At 47.5% G+C, this 11,234-nt stretch overlaps 1 protein-coding gene and 1 long non-coding RNA gene across 3 annotated transcripts in view; both read left to right on the forward strand.

Moving 5' to 3' along the window:
- Window positions 1–11,234, forward strand: part of KAZN (kazrin, periplakin interacting protein) — a 1,011,261-nt gene that overhangs the window by 291,456 nt on the left and 708,571 nt on the right. The window lies entirely within an intron of this gene.
- The window catches only part of LOC130542323 (uncharacterized), a 67,098-nt gene continuing 56,380 nt past the window's right edge, over window positions 517–11,234 (forward strand). The window contains exon 1 of the long non-coding RNA XR_008956808.1: window positions 517–11,004. This is a non-coding gene — a long non-coding RNA (uncharacterized LOC130542323). The remainder of the gene's footprint in view (window positions 11,005–11,234) is intronic.

Genomic DNA, 11,234 nt, shown 5'->3' on the forward strand with positions numbered 1-11,234 from the left:
TTTCAAGTGGAAGTCTGTCCCGTGGAAGGAATCCTCACGATGGACAAACTCCATTGCTGGTGGGATTATATGATGGGCCAGCCGCTTTAGAAAGTTGTAGGGCAGTTCCTCAAAATGTTGAACATCTCGTGATGCCTAAGCCAAGTGCAACACACCCATGCCCTAACTCGTGCACAAGTGTTCGTAGCAGCGTTAGAGTAGCCCCAAAGTGGAAACATGCCAGTGGTCCCATCAGTTGATGAGTAGATATATCATGTGTGGTATTTGTGCAATGGAATATTATTTGATCAGAAAAAGGAACGGAGAACTAGAACATGGATGAGCCTTGAAAACACTGTTATGTAAAAGAAGCCAGTCACAGAAGGCCACATTGTATATGATTCCGTTCCTATCAGATGTCCAGGACAGGCATGTCCATAGAGACAGAAAGTAGATCGGTGTCTGCCAGGGGGTCGGGGAGGGGGGGGGGCATGGGGAGTTTCTGCTAAAGGGTAGGGGGTTTCTTTGGGGGATGATAAAAATATTCTAAAGTGTGATAGTGCTCATTGTTGGACAGCTCTACTGATGGTCTGTGACTCTACTGAAAACCTCTGAATCGTATACTTTGCAGGGTGAATTTTATGGTATGTGAATTATATATCAATAAAACTGTTATAAAAAATAGGAAGTTTTATGCACAAAGTCGTGCCTTTTTTTTTTTCCCTAAAGGTGAAAAATTGGAAACAATCTAGATGTTAACCACAAATGAAATAAGAAAATGATATGGCCACTGGGATGGACTCTAAGCCATCCATTTAAAGAATTTTTTTTTACTCAATGCAAGAGTCCCTTCTGGCTTTAATCCTGGAGCTAGCCTGCTTCACAGTGACCCCCATCTCTTTCTGAGCACCTCTCCACTCGCTCACGGGGACAGCGTCTTGGGTGTTGCTTGGTTTTGGCTCTGGCTTCCTTCCCATGCTGTCTGGGACTATCTCTTCAGTGAGCAAAGCTCTATGACCATCGCAATTCTACCTGCGGGAGAAAAGATATCTATGTAATATTGTCCTAAAAAGTAACACAGAACCTTCCCCCTTAATTTTCCAGTATACTGTGGTGTATTCATTTGCTGGGGCTGCTGGAACAACTGGGGGGTCTTAACCAACTGGAATTTCTTGTCTCACGGTCTGGAGGCTGGAAGTCCAAGATCAAGGTGTCAGCAGGGTTGGTTTCTTGAGGCCTCTGTCCTTGGCTTGTGGGTGGCTGTCTTCTCCCTGTGTCGTTGTCCTCACATGGTCCTAACTCTGTGTCTCCGTGTCCTCTTCTTATGAAAGCACTATTCATGTTAGATTAGGGCCTCCCCCAATGACCTCATTGTACCTTAATCACCTCTTTAAGGACCCTGACTCCAAATATAGCCACATTCTCTGATCCTAGGGGTGATGTCTTCAACATGTGAATTTTGGGAGAACACAATTCAGCCCATAGCAAGCTTTAGAAAAATAATTTGAGGTACCTAGTGGCTCAGTCAGTTAAGTGTCCAGCTCTTGATTTTTGGCTCAGGTCATGCATGATCTCAGGATTGTGAGATCAAGCTCTGCACTGGGCATGGAGCCTGCTTGAGATTCTCTCCCTCTCCCTTTGCTCCTGCCCACTCCCTCTCTCTCTCTCAAAATATAGGGGAAATGGGAAGAAAGTACTATATAAAGGTGATCATTTTCCCCTTCTACCCTGGGCCACACCAGTCCTGGGACTTTTAAGCTCTAGCTCCTGCCTCACTTCTGTTTTGCCTTCAAGAGGATTTATTTGGGGGAAGGAGGTGTGGAGAGCCTGCAGTATCTCTAAAGAGTTCGGGTCTTTCCACGCCTAAGAATAAAGGCCCAGCTGACTCCCAGAACCCAAGAGAGAAGAGAGGGTTTCCCCCCTTCTTCCTAGTCCAGAATCTGTCACCTGAGTCTTCTTCATCTGCACGAGGACTGATGTCTAGTGATGATAACTAGGAAGAGATGATCTCTTCCCCTCCCTCCCCACAAGGGTGTGGCTGCCCTCAATTCATTTCCCCAGATAGAGCTTTACTTGATGCATTTGTTGAAAATAGACCAGAGAAACACCATGTCAGCTTCATCTAGCCCCCTTCCGGCACTTTTCATCAGGGGCTCAATAGTTTGGGGCTAGCCCCACCCACTGTCCTATTTTATAATGAGTAAGTATTGACACAAGGAAGTGTTATTAAAATAATGTGAAAGAAACACAACAATCACATATGAACAGCAAAAATAAACTATAGAGGGGGGAATGTCTGAATTAAAAACACCGAAGGTTGTCAGAAACTACCTTCTTTTGTCTTGAACTATTTTTCTCATGAATCAGTACTGGGTGGTACACCCTTTAAGGTTCATTTTTAGGGACAGCGGATGGGGATGGGATACGTTTGAAGAGAGTGGGAGACCTTTAACATCTCACTCACTGATACTCAGGAGTTGTTCCTTCCCTTAAAGTGGAAAGTGGGTTCAGGAGAGAAGAAAACACAGAGGAGGAAAATGTTAATGAATTTCTGGACTGTTCTGGACTGAAGGGCCAGCGTATTTTCCCATTAACATGATCATTACTGGCCGAGGAGCCAACGAGGCCCAGAGAGCCCCTGAGTACCAATTGCTTGGGAAACTAATTGCAAGGAGCTCTGACCTTTTGCATTAAATCATCTGTAAGTCCCAGAAAATCATTCCAGGCATCCACCGGTCCTTGGCCCCTTTCATTTCAAATCCATGGTGAGAGCCCAGTTTGCAGAAACTCTTCTCTGAATATCTTTAATTTAGTGATGCCCTTTTCCTGGCAGTGAGCGAGAATACTCTGTTATAATGTAGTATAAATCACCCCTGAACGTGCTAGAGCAAATGGCTACAGAATGGATTGGGGTAATCAGTATAATAATTCAAGCAGATAATCCATTCCACAAACATTTATTAAGTACCTACTAAGTGTGAGGCCATGGGGACGTGGAGATGAATGCCACGCCCTGGGCTTCATGCTGCCCTCCCGGTAGCTCACGCATCGTGGGAGACCACGAACTGTATAGGGTCCACGGGACATCAGTAAAGAGGCCGGGAAACCCGGACAGGGACCCAGCCATACTCATTCAAGCTGCACGCCGCCGGCTGTGGGAATGGATTCTGCCTCAAAGAGTTGTGTTGTTGTTGTTTTTGTTGTTTCCCAACTTACAAAGTTAGATACTGAGCTCATTAATTTTTGGCCTTTCTTCTTTTCTAACATGCAAAATTAAGGCTCTACCGCTCTTTCTTTAGCAGCCTCCATATTTTTTTTAAATCCCATTTCTAGCAGCTTTATTGAGATAGAATTCACATACCATGCAGTGGACCCATTTAAAACGTTCATTCAGTGGCATGCAGTGTGTTCGCAGAGTTAGGCAGCCATCACCACACTCGAGAGAGCACCTGCCTCCCAGGGTCCTTTTGAGAATGAAATGCGATAATGTGTCTAAAGCATTAGACTCGGGGCAGGACACCTTGTAGACATTTTTCTGCTGGTGGTTTTTCTTGATGCTGTGGTTGGGGCTGGGGTCAGTGTCAGGGGAGGCCAAAAGGGCAAGGTGACCGAGCCACGCTCGAGGGGAAAGGAGCACAGGGGCCTCCACTGCCTGGGTATCCTTACCAGATGGGAGTGACAGACTGTCCTTCTTCACAGCTAGCGGATGATTTTCCAGCCCCAATATCAAGCCAATGAACACGACTTGACAGGAGCCATTTGGGACTGATTTGGGTGGGTTAAATTCAAAACTGCATATTATTAGGCCTGGCCATCACACACCGACATGTTAACAAACAAACAAGCAATAACACGCTTCTGAGACCAATGATTGGGAAGCTAAATTTAGCTCCTCTTAGCCCTTACGGCTGGAGCCCATGAGGGGCCAGACATCCCTCTGGACGCCTCTTATTCACGAAAGTACTCCAGCTGGCCCGCGAGGGTGCCGGCCAAGTGCAGCAGGCGCCTTTCATACCAAATGGATGCTCCGAAGTGTTGTGATCCTGGGGAGGGCGGTGGAGAGGGGATCTGGACTCTTCCAACTTCGGCGTTATTTTTAGAGTGTTTGCATGTGTCTGAATCCCCAGTACAAATACTGCTCTTGCATTTGTTACCCTGGGCAGAGGACCAGTGTATAATCCAGGCTGACCATTTGCTTTTGAATGGCCAACAGGCTCTCGAAGCTGTCACTTCTCTGTACACCCAGGTAGGTGAAGGCTCTGGGATTCTGATTGCTTTCACGTTGGATGAAGACTTTGGCCATGATTTCATAGATTCTCTTAGAATTTCAAATTAATGGTTCTATCTCTTTTTCTGGTGCTGCATTGCTGAACTGTGTGTTCTATGCAAAAAAAAAATTTTTTTTTAACGAAGCCAAAAACTCCCTATTTTCAGTAGATCATGCTTTTGTCTCCCCCTTCCATACAGCAATCGGTCATATGCTTTAATGGACAAGGATAAGCAGAGATAATACCTTGACTCTAGTTTTCAGCAAAATAGGGGGCGCCTGGGTGGCTCAGTCTACCTTCGGGGTCCTGGGATCGAGTCCCACGTCAGGCTCTCTGCTCAGCAGGGAGTCTGCTTCTCTCTCTCTCCCTCTGTGCTCTTGCGCTCTCCCTCAAGTAAATAAATAAAACTTGTTAAAAAATAGCAATTTTTAGTCATTCTTGTGCCCCGTGCTGCCACCCCAGAAGTCTTTGAGGAAGTTGGTTCAGAGGGTGTCAGTTTCTCCGTGTCATTGCTACCAGCTCTCTGAACTCTCAGAGCTCAGGAGCCTGAAATCTAAAAAGGAAAGTAAGGAGTTTGAATTGACTCTTTTTTCTTGGTGGTGAATTAGAAACATAAGTCAGGGCTCTTGAGATTGCCTGAGGGTGGTCTTGCCCCCTCCAGGGTATTTGCCTGGAGGTGGGGTGGGCGTTCCTGGCACCGGGTGGGTAGAGGGCAGGGGCTGCCAAGCATGGTACATGTTCAGCATGCCTACAACACCCCTCGCCCTCCAACAGAAAATTCTCGGGCCCTGGATGTCACAGGTGCTTAGGCTGAGGCCGGATTGTGTGTGTGCTGGAAGTGACAGTGCTGGAGATCTGAGCCGGTGGCTGTGATTGACGGATTGCCCTCCTGTGTGTCGGAGCCTCGCCTGATGAGACTCGGGCTCGCAGACGGTCAGCAGGGCACCGATCAGAGCATATGCTGTGAGTAGGAGAGACCTGGGCCCGAGAGCAAGGTGAAAGGCATGGATCCTCATCATTTCTTTGCACAAACTGAATCAGCACAAAAAGGAAATGAGGGCTGGGGAGATGGAGGAAATGTCTAGGCAAGAACAGCTCCCCGGTACTTGGGACCTCCCATGCCCATGGGGACACCTTTGTGGTTAGACAAGGGTGTCCATGCTGCCCTGTGAGCACACGCATTCTCCAGGCAGATGCAGTCCCCACGGGGTTCTCAGGGTAGAGGCAGGGCACCGGCCCCACCCTCTGTTTTCACCCAGCAGCCAACACAAGGGGACCCTGCTTCGCTCCTCTTTCTGCTCCTCCTGGGAATGAGGGGAGGGGCGATGACAGTCTGCCCAGGATGAGACATGTGCCAGACCCAAGGAGCCCCCAGTGAAGGAATAACTGGGCTTCTGAAGCCCCCCAAGACCCCCACTGCTGCTGCAAGGACCTGTTTCATCAACACCCACAAACACGGCCACAACGGAAGGCTATCATTCTGCTATTTGGAGATCCATCTCTCTTGACCCTGTTGTCCCTCTCCGGGGGTCTCAGAACCCTTCCTGGGTCGTGTTGTATGTCGTCTCTTTCCGTCTGTATTACCATGTTATGGAATCTCCTTTTGCTGGAGCCAGCTTTGTGGGATTCGGGAATGCTCCATTTTTGTTGACCGAGGGGCATTCTGTGGGCAGGGCTCCCATGGATTCCCACTTCATAAGTTCATGTCCCTGCTCCACCAAGACTGAGGGTATAACCAGCAAAAATTTGTTTAAACTTCTCTGAGCCTTCATTGTCTCATCTATAAAGTGGGGATCACAATGGTACCCCCCTCATAACGTGGGTATGGAAGTTAAATGAAATCACAAATGTTGGGTGTTTAGCCAGAATTCCTGGTTAAGTGGAGGAGGATACAGAGGACATTGTGTTGGGTCCTGTCACCCTCTTCCTCTTGTTGATGGCCCCAGCAAATTCAGGCTGGGTGGTCTTTTGTCTCCCTTATTTGGAAGATGCAGAAAGCAACACCCGGAGAGGTCACTTGCCTAGGAAGTGAAGAACCGGGACTAGAACCCCAGCCTCTGGTTTCTATTATGCTGTGGCCTCTGCCGTACAGCTTGGCTGTGTCTTCGAAGGCTCAAATGCCCTATGATCCAGCAATCCCACCTCTGGGCGTCTATCGAAAAAAATTGACATCAGGATCTCAAAGAGATATCTGCACCCCCATGTTTATTACAGTATTATGCGCAATAGCCAAGATAGAGTAACAAGCTGTGTCTATCAGCAGATGAATGGATAAAGAAAATGTGGTGCGTACGTACAATGGAATGTTATTCAGCCTTAAAAAGAAGAAAATCCTGCCATTTGAGACCACGTGGATGAACCGGAAGATCTTTATGCTAAGTGAAATAAGGTGATCACAGATGGGCAAATCCTGCATAATTTCACCTATATGAGGTATCTAGAATAGTCGAACTTATAGAAGCAGAGAATCCAACAGTGGTTGCTGGGGGCTGGGACAGGAGGAAATGGGGAGTCTTGTTCAACGAGTATGAAGTCTCAGTTATGCAAGGTGAGTAAGTTCTAGAGCTCTGCCTTATGATGCAGTGCCTAGAGTTGACAATAGGTACCGTGCACTTCAAAATTTAGGAAGGTAGGTCTCATGTTAAGTGTTCTTGCCACAGAAAACCAAAAGCAAAACAGGGCGCCTGGGTGGCTCAGTCGGTTAAGCGTCTGCCTTAGGCTCAGGCTATGATCCCAGGATCCTGGGATCGAGTCCTACATCTGGCTTCCTGCTCCATGAGGAGCCCGCTTCTCCCTCTCTCTCTGCCTGCCATTCTGCCTACTTGTGCTCTCTCTCTCTGTCAAATAAATGGATAAAATCCTAAAAAAAAGAAAAGAAAAACAAAAACAAAAGCAAAACAAAGCAAAAAAGCCAAAGGCACACAAGGAAACTCTGGAAGGTGTTGGATAGGTCTTTTACTCTGATTGTGGGGATGACATCATGGGTGTCTGCAGGTATCCAAACTCATCAAATTGTGCACATACGCAGTTCTTTGTATATCAGTCATGCCTCAAGAAAGCTGCTAAAAAAAAAAGAGTGACTAGGTGGCCTTCCCCTCCCTTGGCTTCAAGGGCACTGGGAGTCCTGGCTACCCTCCCCGGCCTCCCTCAGCAGTGAGAGTCTCTCTTCTACTGGTCCTGAAAAGCCCATATTGTCTCTTCTGGGTTGTAGCATTGAAGGCAGCTCTTAAAGGCACATTGTATTTGGAAGACAGAGCAGATATAGGATAGTAATAATAAATATTGTTAATGAAAGTAGTTAGCACTCATTTCTTCACCAAGTAGTTCTTGCACTGTGCAAGATTGGGCTGCCCTTCCTGTGCTCTGACTCACCGAATCCTTCCCGTGCGTGTGTGTGCACGTGTTCACATGTGTGTGCTTGGGGGGATGGGTCTTGCCATTCTTCCCATGTTACAGATGAGGAAAGAGAGGCTCAGAGACAGACTTGATCAAGACCATAACGGATGGGTGAGGGAGGGGGTGCTTTAGAAGCAGGAAAGGAGTAAAGTGGGCTGTGAAAGAGACTTTGAGTTCCTGGCAAATGTCAGAAAATAGAACTTGCTTTTTTTTCTTAACACCGGTCTTTTAAAGGTAATCCAACTTTTTGAAAGCATTGTGTGATATTTGCTTTTAGTATCCGTCCCCTCCCAACCGCCTGCCTCCGAAGTGTGCCAGACCCTCCTTACCCGTAGACAACAGTTGGAAATCTTACACAGAACAGCTGCGAGGACGCCCCCACAATTGTTTGCCCAAATCATTTGTCTAATTCGACTCTGCCCTATTTTCTGACCTGTTACTGCATGAAGTATCGTCTTAACGATGCTTTCCAGAAAGTGTGGCCTGGGCCCACATTTTCCTTTGGCCAAAACACTCCGATTTTCTCTAAGATACGTCATATTCCTGCATTTAAAATTCATCTTCAATAGCAGAGAAGGAAATGAACCCAAAGTTTGTAAACTTTCCAACCAAGAGGAGAATTACACAGATAAACAGATAATGCCTCCGTTTATAGCTGCCAGTTGTGAAAAATGGTGAACAGACGGAAGAAACATGGAAACCAGCATATGAAGCAAGAGGGCGAACTCAGGTTGTCTGAACTTCTCTCCAGGAGAAGCCCAGCACACAAGGAACAAGTGGAAAAAGGAACTTGCATGTGAATCGTCTTCCCACGCATGTGATCACCGCTCAAGAAGGGAAAGAAAGAAAGAAAAGAAAAACCTGAAAACATTTATGTATTTATTCAAACAACAAGTATTTACTGAGTGCCCACTTTGTGCCAGCTGGGACTATAGCACTGAACAAAAGAGACTAAGTCCCTGCTCTTGAGGGGCTTGTATTTGGGTGGGGAGATGAGGGAACAGAAGGCTAGAAATTAAAGCGTACTATTTCAAGGGTGACTAGAGCTAAGAAGGTGAACTAGCAACCCACAGGTGTGTGTCTAATGCCCACCATGTACACCTGAGGTACGAGGCTGGCTTGAACTTTGACCTGATGCTAGTTCACATTATCCCCAGCCCCCGCTGTCTCTGATTTCCAGAACCCTCCTCCTCTGGCCATCTCACCATCACACATCTTTTATATACCAGACCTGCCCAGTGTAGAACACAAGCCCTTTCTTTCCATTTCCCAAAACAAATACACACACATACACACAACAACCACACAAAGGAGCAAAATAAAATGAAAGAATCCCACGCAGAAGGCATTAACACATGTCAGACTTTTCTGATGAGTCGAGGTCACAATGACAGCAGCATGTGGCCGGCAGCCCCAAACTGGACATCAGTCCCAAGTCTCCAGCCATACCCCCCACCATGGACCTCCTGCCTCATTGCTCAAGAAAGTCCCTCCCCCACCCCACCCCACCCCACCAAATGGCCACCATACACACGCCCTGCGTTTGGTTTTCTGTTTGGTTCTCCTTTGTTTGAAATCATATCTCTTCTTGAGCTCTCTCCGGAGATTCAGCCTCATTCCCATTTTGTTGAGAGCAAATTCGCCCCATCTCCTCTCACCGCACCTGCACACACCTGCCAAGTCAGTAAGGTGCTCAGCTGACCTGCGGATTCCCGAGCAGGCCCTGCCCCTTTCCCACAGGCAGAAGGTAAATTCTCCTTCATTTATCTTTCCTCCAATCTCTGGGAGGAGGAGGAGAAGAGAACGGAGGGATTTATTGTAACATCGACAAAAAACCAATTCTGCTCCTTCATCGAGAACGTAACCGCGGTCACGCTGGGGTCTGGCCGCACGTAGCTCTTCTGCCCCACCGTAGCCACTCTCAGGATGAAGGCGGGAGAGAAGGAAGCCTCAGACGCGGTGCTAGGCGTTTGCAGGTAGTCAAAATATTGTTTTGAGCACTTAGGAATTTGCTAGGAAGGTAGATCTCATGTTAAATGTTTTTGCAACAATGAAAATAAACAAATAAATACGTGAAAGAATCTGCCAGCTCTCTGGGCCAGTGTGTAAAGCAGCGTCCGCGGTTGTTGCTAGGGGCAACCCTCTTTATCTCCGTGTAGATTTAAGATCAGGTCTGCACTCCATGAGAAGGGAAAGGAGCCCCTAATCTCAGTCTGGGAAGATTGGGAAAAGCGTGCAATCATGCGTGCTCTGAACCACGTGGGATGTGGAGCCCTGACGTCCTGATGGGACAGAGGGTGGATGTCGTTTGCCCTCTATCACAAACCACGCGGCCATGGCCACATACGACCCAGGAGTCGGTCCGACACGGACACTCTTCCCCAGTTTGTAGTCAATTCATGTTTTTTGTTAAAATAATGGAAAGAGCCATTACACAGAGAAAAAGAAGTATAAAATATCCCCTGTGATGTGACCATTCTAGGAAACGAGATAACCCCTTGGGGTCCATCCTTCAGTCCTTAGGCACTTCCTCTGGCCTTGAGACACTCGTGCATTCTGTCCCTGCCACCTGGAGCATCTTTCCTCTGGGTGTTTGACGACCTGGCTTCTTCTCCTCATTCAGGTCGTGCTCAAATGACGCTTCATCAGAAAAGCCACCTCCAGCCAACTTCATTTAAAGAAGCAACCTGCCTGCCTGGCCCCACAGGGACTCTAATCCATTATTTGGTTTCGCTACTGCATTATACATTTCACTGTCTGAAATTACCTTCTTCATTTGTCCATTTTCCAGTGACTTGTTCATGCGCTAACTATTCATGAAGGCTTATAATGTGCCAAGCACTCTTCTGGGTTTTGGGGACACAGCAGGGAAGCAAACAGACCAAGTCCCTGCCTTCCTAGAACTGACCTTCTGATGGGAGGGGACAGACAGCCAACAAAGTGACTGTGTTCTATGGGATATCGAGAGGCTGGGAAGTGCGTGGGGGACATGGAAGGCAGGAAGGGAGAAGGGAGCGCTGGTGTGCAGTGGTTGTAGCTTTAAGCAGGGAGGTCAAGGGAGGTCTCGCTGGAAAGGTGGTTTGAAGACAGGAATAGCGTTCCAGGCAGAGAGAAGAGCAAGTGCAAAGGCCCTGAGGTGGGAGTATGTCAGGAGATCGATAGAAAATCAAGAAGCCGAGTGCCTGAAGCAGGGTGAGCAAGAGGGGGTGATGTCAGATAAACGGGGAGAAGAGAGTGAGTGCAGGTGATGTAAGGCCTTGTAAGGAAGGCAATGGAGATTGTGACTTTCATTCTGAGTGTGATGGGGTCAATTGGAGCATTTGAACAGAGGTGTGACATGATCTGGCTTGTGTTTTAAAAGGTCCTTTCTGGGGGCGCCTGGGTGGCACAGCGGTTAAGCGTCTGCCTTCGGCTCAGGGCGTGATCCTGGCGTTCTGGGATCGAGTCCCACATCAGGCTCCTCCGCTAGGAGCCTGCTTCTTCCTCTCCATTCCCCCTGCTTGTGTTCCCTCTCTCACTGGCTGTCTCTACCTCTGTCAAATAAATAAATAAAATCTTTAAAAAAAAAAATAAATAAAATAAAAATAAAAG

This window comes from Ursus arctos, unplaced genomic scaffold (genome assembly GCF_023065955.2).
Source record: "Ursus arctos isolate Adak ecotype North America unplaced genomic scaffold, UrsArc2.0 scaffold_32, whole genome shotgun sequence".
Classification (NCBI taxonomy): Eukaryota; Metazoa; Chordata; class Mammalia; order Carnivora; family Ursidae; genus Ursus; species Ursus arctos.